Raw genomic sequence first — 12,104 nt, 5'->3', positions numbered from 1 at the left:
TATTCGGCTGACCACGGGTACTGATAGGTCTGTAAGTTCCTTGCAGCTCCACTGTCACCTGCATACCATACTGTTGCTTGTCTGTCTCTGGAACGCCTTTTCTCCAACCTTCCATGAGCCACAATGCTGTTTAGGATCCACATGCAGTGTGTGTTGGAGTCACTTCGTATAGAGAAAGTACAATCTCAAATCCAGGGTTTTAATTGTCTGGCACCCTGGTTACTGCAGGGTAATTTTAGATTTAGTGCAGCACAGGGAGATTGAACTCCTCCTCCAGTTTTTAATGCGATATTTTCTGACATTTTGCATGAGCACGACAACTGTGCAACTCTCTTAACGAATGGGTCCTAACAGGGGGACTCCATTGCATGCTCTGTCGGTTTCCCAGGTTGTGTTCTAAATGCCAGACTGCCTTCCAGCTATGTTGATGAGACTAGATCCTCCTCACTCATCTTCGCATAGGACACAGCCCTGTGATGCATGGCTGCTTGCTCTGACGAGAGGACTCACCAATGTGTGGTGCTTGTGGCATACAGATAACACTGTGCCACATTTTATTGAGCTGTTCTTTTATTTTCTGACCCGCGGGCCATTGCGGATTTGCTGTTGGATCTGCCCTCTAGTTTAAGTAATGTTCAAGCAAATGTGGTTAGAGTTTTAAAGTTTTTTGAATTTCCCAACATGTTTCCCAAGATTTTAGGGAGATGGTTTTTAATGTACTAATAGGGTGACTGGCGCATCCATGTTTTTTGGAAGTGGTCAGCCTTTCTTTTAGTTTTGTGCCTTTCTTTTAGCTCCTTTCTTGTTTTACTTGTTTTAATCTTGTGAGAGCTAATTTTACCTTTTCTCTGTTGTTTTAGCACATGTGAGACAGTCATTTTGTGGTCGCCTCGAGTGCATGAGTGTGGAACAATTTTCGGAGTTGTAGCTATGTTTATTTTAATGAGTGTAAGGGTGCAGATAACCTTGCCGTTGAGCGCACTCTTCGAATATTGGTCCATGTATGGCAAAAAAGAACTGTGTAATGGTAATACTACAGGTGCAAGTGTGCATTCCGACACAGTGCTCATGTAGTATCACCAATACGCATGCACCTGCACGCTATAGATGGAGCAAAAGGGTACGGAACTCGACAGAGGTCGCTTATGTAGTAGGTGTCTTTGTGCGTGTGTCTCTGCTAATTTTTGATATAAAGTTTGCAATGTGAACTAGCAATCTCCAATGACGATGACTGAATGGTTGTCCAAAATCCCAAAGTACTTGTTGTGTACATAGTTCCGCGTAGCCAGCGCGTACACAACTTTTCCACTAGAGCGCGCCCCGCTAAGCACAACAGCGCAGGCACAGCGCTCGTCCGTCTCCGCAGTACGAGATGGCGCTGCCATAAAGACGGACCAAATTCTGCTTCCACCGATCCGTGTATTAATATGTAACGCAGCCAATGAAATTGCTGCTAACGTAGAACCTTTTCTCCTCGTGGATCACACTCGCGCAGTGATACCTGAAGGCGCGAGGTATTATAACGAGTGTACAGACCTCTGATTAGTCGGTCTGTGTTAGTCTGCATTAGTCTGTAGTCAAGTTTCAGTCTGCGCCTAATAAGATTATCATATTCCTGTACATAGCCATGAAGAGAAATGTATACACTCTTCGTCAAGTATCAGAGATATGTGAGACTAAGATTAACGTGCCAAGACCAAAAGAACTTCAGATTGTCAATTGTAAACAGCATCCAGAATAAAGTTACGTAATGTCTATATTTTTTATTATTTTAATAAACGTGTGTGAAAATTAATCGAGTTCCATTTAAAGTTGGTCACCGTCAATCCGCTACTCTAAGCGTGCAAGTGGCATTTCTATCGTCTGACCTAACGGCAGAAGATAAGCACACCACAATAAGACCACGAGACATATTGCTGACACTTGCCTACTTCATTAGAGAGACAAGTCAAATAATCTAATGGTGTGTGTACCGAAGGTCTTACAGTACACCCACCACAGTACTCTATGAATTTACTTCAAATTTTTATGTATAAAGAATAGTGCAACGTTGTTAGGAAACAGGAAAGTTGTATATATGGCCTACCATTGTATGATAAGAACTACTACAGAATCTAAATTTGCAATAACAATGAAGCTCAAGGTCAGAGGGGGATGCGTAATAGGAGGACAGAAGGGTGGAAGGAAATGGACATAGGAGATGGACAGACAAGGGTGAGAAGGAAATTAGGACATAAATCCAATTCCTATTCATATAAGAAGTGTGTGTTTTCTCTCTTTTTCTTTTCCATTTAACCAAAGAGAGCCATGGCAACATGTTTGTAAACAGATAGTATATCATAAAATCAGTCCCCTTTAAAAGTACTAGAAATATTTTGATAATATCCTCACAGATAATTAACTTTCTATGTGATCACAATAGTAAATATTCAGATATGTTTAGTAACTATTAGTAATTATCACATTGCTAAATGTTTTATATGGAGGCATGCATGTGCATGCATATGTATGCGCGTGCGCGCGGACACACACACACACACACACACACACACACACACACACACGCGCATGCATGCTCAGGGACATACTCGGAACCTGTGTCTGGCAAAAACTATTCAATAAACAGAAAGGAGTCATATGAGAACACCCCTGTCAATGTACCTACAAGTTTTTCTTTCATTTTATATTGGCACGATGACTATAAAATTTGAGGTAAAATTATGGTTAGATCAGCAACAATTAGTTATTGAGCTTTGTGTAGAACAATGTAAGGGTTACTGTCGTGACTCTTCTCAGTCAGTGTCCTTGTGATACCATTAATTCAGTCACATACTTTCACTTCCATTTAAATGCTATGTTTACTTCAGAATTTTCTGCTTATCTTTGTCTTACCAGTTACAGCCATCTTATCTTGGATGCTCTGGGACTTGAATCTTGGGTTTCTGTTCACTATTGGTCCCTGATACAGAATTATTCATAAAATTGTTAGTTTCTCCATGGGTTTAATAAAACACAGTGCAAAAGTGAAACTGATTTGGTATTTATTGAAATACATTATTGAGTTCACAATTATAGATAATCTTTATAAGTTTGTTATCCATAAGGTAAAAGTTTGTCTGTTTACTGTGGTTCACATACTTTGTGCTGGAAATAAGTGTCAATTACAATGATCCTTAATGGTAATCTCATTATTATGCACATAATATGTTTTGAGAGATTTTGCTCCATTCATGTGAGAATTTTGAAAACTTCCTTGGGTAACAGAAGAAATATTGAATTTAATTGATGAAAGGAGAAAATATAAAAATGTAGTAAATGAAGCGGGCAAAAAGGAATACAAACGTCTCAAAAATGAGATTGACAGGAAGTGCAAAATGGCTAAGCAGGGATGGCTAGAGGACAAATGTAAGGATGTAGAGGCTTATCTCACTAGGGGTAATATAGATACTGCCTACAGGAAAATTAAAGAGACCTTTGGAGATAAAGAGAACCACTTGTATGAACATCAAGAGCTCAGATGGAAACCCAGTTCTAAGCAAAGAAGGGAAAGAACAAAGGTGGAAGGAGTATATAGAGGGTCTATACAAGGGCGATGTACTTGAGGACAATATTATGGAAATGGAAGAGGATGTAGATGAAGATGAAATGGGAGATACGATACTGCGTGAAGAGTTTGATGGAGCACTGAAAGGCCTGAGTCGAAACAAGGCCCCCGGAGTAGACAACATTCCATTGGAACTACTGACGGCCTTGGGAGAGCCAGTCCTGACAAAACTCTACCATTTGGTGAGCAAGATGTATGAAACAGGCGAAATACCCTCAGACTTCAAGAAGAATATAATAATTCCAATCCCAAAGAAAGCAGGTGTTGACAGATGTGAAAATTACCAAACAATCAGTTTAATAAGCCACAGTTGCAAAATACTAACACAAATTCTTTACAGACGAATGGAAAAACTAGTAGAAGCCGACCTCGGGGAAGATCAGTTTGGATTCCGTAGAAATACTGAAACACATGAGGCAATACTGACCTTACAACTTATCTTAGAAGAAAGATTAAGGAAAGGCAAACCTACGTGTCTAGCGTTTGTAGACTTAGAGAAAGCTTTTGACAATGTTGACTGGAATACTCTCTTTCAAATTCTAAAGGTGGCAGGGGTAAAATACAGGGAGCGAAAGGCTATTTACAATTTGTACAGAAACCAGATGGCAGTTATAAGAGTCGAGGGACATGAAAGGGAAGCAGTGGTTGGGAAGGGAGTGAGACTGAGTTGTAGCCTCTCCCCGATGCTATTCAATCTGTATATTGAGCAAGCAGTAAAGGATACAAAAGAAAAATTCGGAGTAGGTATTAAAATCCATGGAGATGAAATAAAAACTTTGAGGTTCGCCGATGACATTGTAATTCTGTCAGAGACAGCAAAGGACTTCGAAGAGCAGTTGAATGGAATGGATAGTGTCTTGAAAGGAGGATATAAGATGAACATCAACAAAAGCAAAACGAGGATAATGGAATGTAGTTGAATTAAGTCGGGTGATGCTGAGGGAGTTAGATCAGGAAATGAGACAGTAAGTAAAGGAGTTTTGCTATTTGGGGAGCAAAATAACTGAAGATGATCGAAGTAGAGAGGATATAAAATGTAGACTGGCAATGGTAAGGAAAGCTTTTCTGAAGAAGAGAAATTTGTTAACATCGAGTATAGATTTAAGTGTCAGGAAGTCATTTCTGAAAGTATTTGTATGGAGCGTAGCCATGTATGGAAGTGAAACATGGACGATAAATAGTTTGGACAAGAAGAGAATAGAAGCTTTCGAAATGTGGTGCTACAGAAGAATGCTGAAGATTAGATGGGTAGATCACATAACTAATGAGGAAGTATTGAATAGCATTGGGGAGAAGAGAAGTCTGTGGCACAACTTGACCAGAAGAAGGGATCGGTTGGTAGGACATGTTCTGAGGCATCAAGGGATTACCAATTTAGTATTGGAGGGCAGCATGGAGGGTAAAAATCGTAGAGGGAGACCAAGAGATGAATACACTAAGCAGATTCAGAAGGATGTAGGTTGCAGTAGGTACTGGGAGATGAAGAAGCTTGCACAGGATAGAGTAGCATGGAGAGCTGCATCAAACCAGTCTCAGGACTGAAGACCACAACAACAACAACAACAACAACAACAACAACATGGGTTGTTTGTATAAGAACATGATTAGTGTTACAAAACACTGTGGTCGGAGCTGGCAAATCTTTCAAATACTTGCTACCACCATGGCCATCTCATCCAATTGATTGAATTAAAGTTCTATTGCTCCTGTTTCCTAAGTTACAACCGTGTGAGAAAGGAAAGGTGTTCATTGAAATTTGCAAAAGTGTTGTTTATTTTAATGGTGCAAATACATTTCAGAACACAGTTTTAACAAATTTCCACTGGGTAGGCACTGCATTATCACTTTATATACAGAAGTCTAATCCACTTGGAAGTGTGTCATGTAAAATGTCTTTCGTACGAGCAGATGTTGAATGAGGCAGGGGAGACGATCCGAACTGGCTATGTAAGAAGTCCAGTTAAACTGATAATGAAAATTAGTCATGAGTTAGGTAGATCACATTCCACCTTTTGGAGCATACCCAGAGTTTGACACTGGCTGATAAAGACTAACTCTTTGTGGTGACGTCTGAAATTTGTTACAGTAGTATAGTTTTGTGAAAGGTTAATCTACAATGATCCAGCGACATTCTGCCCTTGTGAAAATGTCAACTGTCCTAATACTGATATGTGGATTAGAGAACAGTCATTGTGGAAAACGAGAGAGGCTAACCAAAAGTGAACACGTTGTGTGTCTAATGTGTTATCTAGAGGAAATTCTTCCTGATTTTGTCTTTCAACAGGGTGATGCTCCTCCCATTTCCACATAAACGTCCATGAGCACCTGGATGCCACTGTACCAGAATACTGGATCTTTCTTGGCTGCAATAATTCTGCCTACGCTGGTGCAGCTCTGGTTTCAGCAGTTACTTGAGTTTACAATTAATGATTTCTTTTTGTTGGGATAGATCAAGAATATATACCTCGAGGTTTTTGAGATGCTTCCAAACCAATGAATTTTATTTGATTTAATGTGGTGTGAAAACGGGTTTTATGCGTACTTCAACAGTCATTCCCCTCCTTACTTTGACAGCTGGATGATCTGAAGAACTATATGTCCTGTGAAATATGGGAAATAACCAAAGGTATGTTAGGAAACATTTGTGGTGATATACAACACCTGTAATACCGGGATGAACAGCAGCAGCACCGTGAGCGGCAAGTATGTGAACTACGCAAATAGACACACAACTTTTCAGCAACAAACTTAATAAAGGCTGTCTATCACTAAATATTTTTGTGTATGCCTTTTCAGTGAAGTAAAGTCAGCCTTACTTTTGCACCATTCTTTCTTTATTAATATATTTTCTGCATGTTGTCTGTCTCCTGATCCAGAGTTTGGTGCGGCATTTTCTTTGCTTGACCACTTACACTTTTCCCCATTTCTAACTGTTCATATATGTGCATTCTCCATCTCAAGCGTGTCAAATTCCAAAAGCTATAGATTTGATTGATTTTGTTAGTCTTATTTGCATGCTAATCTTATTCAATACATTTGTCTCAAATATAAATATAATGGGCGATCAGAATGTTCTGTTTGAAGGTCGTACAATCCATTCGGTATGCCAGTCATGCAAAATGGCTATGAGCCGTGAGGCAATGCTGCTGTTTGAAGGTAACCATTTGGTAAAATGCAATATCCTGCTGCCTGAAGTAGTTCGTAACTGCCTGCTGCACATCCTTGTCTGACAGGAATTGTTGACCCTTAAAGATGTTTTTGGAGTAACTTCTGCATTACGACATTTGCGATATGGGGACATGTGTTATCACGCCACACCCTGTGGTGAACCATTCCACAGTTGTGGCTTTAGGCGCGCAAGCGCGCGCGAGCACACACACACACACACACACACACACACACACACACACACACAGAGATATTCTTCATTCTCAGATGGATGTCTACAGGTGTTTGTTTTTGAGTAGCTAAGAAAAGAAAAACAGCACATTGGTCCTGCTTGGATGCATTTGGTAATAATGTGGTCATAGCTCACGTTTCTACATTTAGTGCATGCATGTCAGAGAGACACGAATGCCATATAAATCTCTCACCACATGTCAGTGCTTATACACCCGTGTTGGAGTTGCACTACATTGCAAATAAGGTGCAGCAGAGCTCTCAAATAGAAACTCTTTGATCGCCTCTTATTATTTTTAAACCTGAATAGGGCTGCCTTGGTTGTAGCTATTTTTAAATCACAAAAACTGTTGAATTTTTTTGTTGTAGATGCAGTTCCTCAACTGGTGAAAAGCACTGTTTCCCTTTGGTAAGTTGTAGTGTCATTTATCTATTTAATTAAAGTACTTAGTCACTTGGTTTACTGAGATTTTAGAGAATATTTCATTTGTAGTCATCAACTTGGCTTAACTTACTGTCGGGCTATGCATGCTCAGTATTCATTGTTATGGTAAGAAAAGAGGAAACAACATAACTAGAGTGGAAAATAATTTTCCCAACCAGTATGTTCTTTTTGCTTGATAAGAAGGAGACAGTGGGATTTTTGCAGCATATTAATCAAGAACAGCTAGTTTTTGTGGTTCTGAGTGAAACATCAGTAAGTAGTTCCCTGCACTGATAGTGTATTTTGCATGCAAGTCGTGTACTAATACAGTAACCAGGAGGGTACAGGGCATGGAAAATTTCAGGATTTACATGTGCAAACTATTGCTGGATCAATGTGCAGACTGGTGAAGGCAAATCTTGTCTAGTTATTGCATTTAGCTTTCCACTTGAATGTCAGAGATTAAACTGTCCATTTGCTGTCGCGCATTATGAGCGTGGTGCCATGTTACATTTGTCATTAATCGACAATCTCAAGTTACATTTAAAAATTCTGTTCTAAGGAGTAAATCATAAGATATACCTTCCGATTAATGTTTTGTACAGATTATCATTTTATTACATCCAAATTGGTTTGTATTATGTCTCTTTTATACTTTAGTTTGCACATGACATCCATGCTTATAATTTTGATTTGATTGTTACTTTTGTTAAAGATGTTTGTTTAACTTAAACAAATGGGATATGGGCAAACATTCATGTATGGTATAAATTTAATTTGCCACAAATATAGAACACACAGCACATGATATATGTATGATTTCACATCAGTTAAGAAACAAAAGGAAAAGGTTATGCCAAACTGAAAATGCCTTGAAATAAGTATGATGTGTGTGCCAATAACTTAAGATCAATGCTTCCCATAGAATGGTGGTGTGGCAACTGTGCATCCAGAGTAAAAGAAACATGATTGATATGTTGATGCATGAACAATTTCCTTGGCTAATAACCATAATTTGTTTGATGAATTGTGACAAGATGCATTTTGAAAGAGGATGTGATTAATACTGTGGATTCCTGTTTGAGAGAAGTTTTTAACCCTGTCCTGCATTCTGCTTTAGGTTTTCTCTGGCTTATGGTAAATAATAGGTGGTTCCCCCAAAAATTGTGTTCAATTTTTCCTGATCTCTTACTCTAACTGCTTTGTAACTTTTCCTCTGAAAGTTATTTCTGTTGTGTGATGTCATCCCCCATCTATTGTTAACATACATCAACATATTTAATATGTGTGTACTTATGTCTAATATCCATTGTTATCTTAGCATTTTATAATCTGTGTACCACAACAATTTTCCATCAAGTGCTCACTCCACTATCACTTGTATGTATGTTGTAGCAGATGCTCCCTTCATGTGTCCCTTCTTGTGGTAAGAATTTCCACAACTGCATTTTATACATTTTTTGTTGTTGTGCCATATTATTTTGCAGTTCCTGTCCATTTAAATTTAGCTTGATCCTCATTGAGTCAGAACTTCTGTTTTTCTAACAAACTGGTTTTTGCTGGCATATTAAACTCCAGCATTCTTTGCCATCTTGGAGCAAGATATGTGTCATTTATCTTTCTGTAGACTCTGTTATTGTCACCCAAATTGAAAAATCTAACATCACCTAACAGATCTGATAAAACATATGTCAATGGTGGGCAGTGAAAGCCTCATTACTTCATTTTGTTAAATTTGCAGGTGAAGCGAAAAAGATTTCTTAAAAAGTAATGTAAAGTGATACAGAAAGTTGCTCCATGTGTAACAGTACAGTAGAAGTGTAGTTATTGACAGATTAGAGAGATCCATGCACTTTCAAATCTCTCTTAGGCTATGGAGTTACTGGTTACTGGAATTAAAAGTTTTTACAGACAGATGGAGTTATGAGGTTTTCATAGCCTATCATCAATATGTTTGCTCTTTTTTGGGCCTACATACCTTAGAAGACATACAGAGCTCTTCCTTGTTAGTACATGAAGAGTTGATGGATATGTTACTTTTTCTGTTGTATTTTCGAGTATTACTACCTTCCTTTTAGTGTTGTAATGAGATCTTCATAAGGTAACTTCACAACATAGAATCCAGTCAGTTTTATTTGACGGCATTAATTTTGTGTGTGTGTGTGTGTGTGTGTGTGTGTGTGTGTTTCTGCATTCTGTATTATTAGAAAAGCACACCTACCATACTCTTTGTTTCTTGTGACACATATTAATTTTCACTTGTTACTTAATTTATGAAGTGTAGTATATTTTTTAAAATAATTTTTATGTTTGCGCACTTCATTAAAAATTGTTCTGTTGAACTGTTTTATGTGCTCACATAGCTTAACTTAAGCACAGACTTAACTGTTTTTAACAGTATTGTTTAGGTTTTTATAATAACTGATCAAAAAATCCATTTTTTCTGCAGAGGGTGTGATTAAATGCAGTGCACCATATAATGACAGCTTTATGCAGCATGTAATTGTAAATATCTAACTTCTATGAGATTTCCACAGGTTGTAGGCTCTAATGCATAGTATTAATTTTTGTTACATGATTTATGCACCAGTTATTTGATTGCTTGTAGATCATAGTCAACACATAACTCAGGCACCTTTATGTGGGATGTATTTTTAACTTGTGTGCAAATTTCTAAACTAATTTTATTTTAATAGATGATATTTACTGTCTGTAACTTGTACCTTCAATTTCCATTGGGTGATGAACAACTGTACTGTGCTTTGTGGTATTTCATGGTTTACATGTTTTCATAGACAATGTATTGTACACAACATTTTTGTTTATTTGCACATAGAAATGTATGCATTATGCTGATTTGTTAATTTCACAAGTTTAAATACCTCCATCGCTAGGACACAAAGTATTGTATGGAAGTTCCGATGTCTTGGAAAGATTCTACAACATTTTAAAAAGTTGATTTGTTTTCCCAAGAGTAATGACGGTGGTTGCTGTGCTGGATGTGTGATGGCTTTATTAAACTGCCATCTACAGCTGGGATCAGAAGATACCAATTTAGAAGAAAAACTGGAACTGACAACTGCATATGAATATCTCCTTTTTTGCAGTTGACTTAGACAATCTTGAAGAAAACCAATTTCATAAATCTTCTTTCATTGGCTTTTTTTGTGAATGAAATTTATTTATGAAACACAAGGACATGGGATAAAGTGTGTCTGATAAACAATGAGAATGAGGATAAAATTGTCCAACTTGGCCGTGGCCGTGCATATTGTGTGTTTAGTGTGAATCAAATTAACAAACTAGAACTACGAAAGTTCCTGACATTTGAAATAAGGAGAAATTGGATCTGGTAAGGTTCAGTCAGAAAGGGAAATGACAGATACTGCCAAATAATACTTCATTACCTGCTGAACATAAAACAGTAAGATGCAAGAAGCAATAAATAAGAGATCCAGCAACAAGAGGACAAATCGTAAGTGAATTATTAGACCGCCAAAATTAAGTTTATGATAAGTAAAGCATAATTATTTATTTTTTCATTTTGTATAAACATGTATATACTCAATACCTGTATCTTTTGAAGATGATTTTTATAAATATAGAGACTTTTAAAGTTAACCTTTGTTTTTTCTTTCCTTTCTTTGGAAATATTACATCCTAATACCTCAATCAAACAATGGAAAATCCAGGATGGAATGTAACAATATTATGAAAGGAAAGTTGCTACTCACCATATAGTGGAGATGCTGAGTTGCAGATAGTTCCAACAAAAAGACTGTCACAAATAAAGCTTTCATCCAGTAAGGCCTTCATTTGAATTTGAAAAAGTGCATAGATTTCATGAAAGACTGAGCAAACGACTATAAACAGGAAATACTGAGATTTTTAGGTTCAGAGCCCATGAATCTTAGACTTCTGGCTTCACTGTTACTCACCAAGTGAGGTGACGTTGTGATTAAGATGTATATGGGAGCAATGGGGTACTAATTTTGACCTAAACATTGTGATGTAGCGTTTCAGTACTTTCTGTATCTATTCAGGGAAACAGGATTGAAGCATCTAACAAACCCACATTTGATTTCCTTTTTCATTTGAGGAATAGCCCGTAACTACAAAGATATTTGCATAAATTGCACCATTATTGCTACTTGCGTATTAGAGAACATTCTGTGACTTTCTATGGTCACTGGATCCTGAAGTGCATTGTCCTATTTTTATCTGCTTTAAAAAAAAAAAATTATTTTTGTATTCAGAGCTTTTTCTAAATCATATTGGAACTAGGTCTATAAATGCATGACATTTGAGACAATTTATTTCAGCTTTCATTTTCAGTTGTTTTAAATTGCTCACAAATTTCACATTTTACAACTTATACATGCTGCATATCTGTTTTCAAGTAAATTATCTGTGGAGTTCATTTATCCATAACAATATTACTGTTATAGTAGTGTGCACACAAGAAAGCAGATGCTGGGGCAGTGTGCAGTGACAAGGAACAGTGTACCATGTGGTGATCCAGCCAATAGTGTCATTCTTCTGCATCTGCCTGTGCGTTTTGGGGTGCAGATAGAACATTCAGTTCTGATTTTTGTGTTAGCGTAGGTATGGTGGTGTTAATTAGTCACTAGTTCATTATGGGTGGCATAAAGCAGATATAAGAAGTATTATGTTCAG

At 37.5% G+C, this 12,104-nt stretch overlaps 1 protein-coding gene across 1 annotated transcript in view; it reads left to right on the top strand.

Annotated features, from left to right (window-relative positions):
* LOC126473580 (uncharacterized) overlaps positions 1-11,048 on the top strand; it is a 76,900-nt gene extending 65,852 nt beyond the window's left edge. Inside the window, exons 7-8 of the mRNA XM_050100725.1 lie at positions 7,373-7,412; positions 10,401-11,048. The gene's annotated coding sequence lies outside the window, so the exon portion shown is untranslated. The remainder of the gene's footprint in view (positions 1-7,372; positions 7,413-10,400) is intronic.
* Positions 11,049-12,104: the final 1,056 nt, after the last annotated feature.

The sequence above is a fragment of the Schistocerca serialis genome, chromosome 4 (assembly GCF_023864345.2).
Source record: "Schistocerca serialis cubense isolate TAMUIC-IGC-003099 chromosome 4, iqSchSeri2.2, whole genome shotgun sequence".
In the NCBI taxonomy this organism is placed as follows: domain Eukaryota; kingdom Metazoa; phylum Arthropoda; class Insecta; order Orthoptera; family Acrididae; genus Schistocerca; species Schistocerca serialis.
This window is presented reverse-complemented; position numbering and strand designations above follow the sequence as displayed.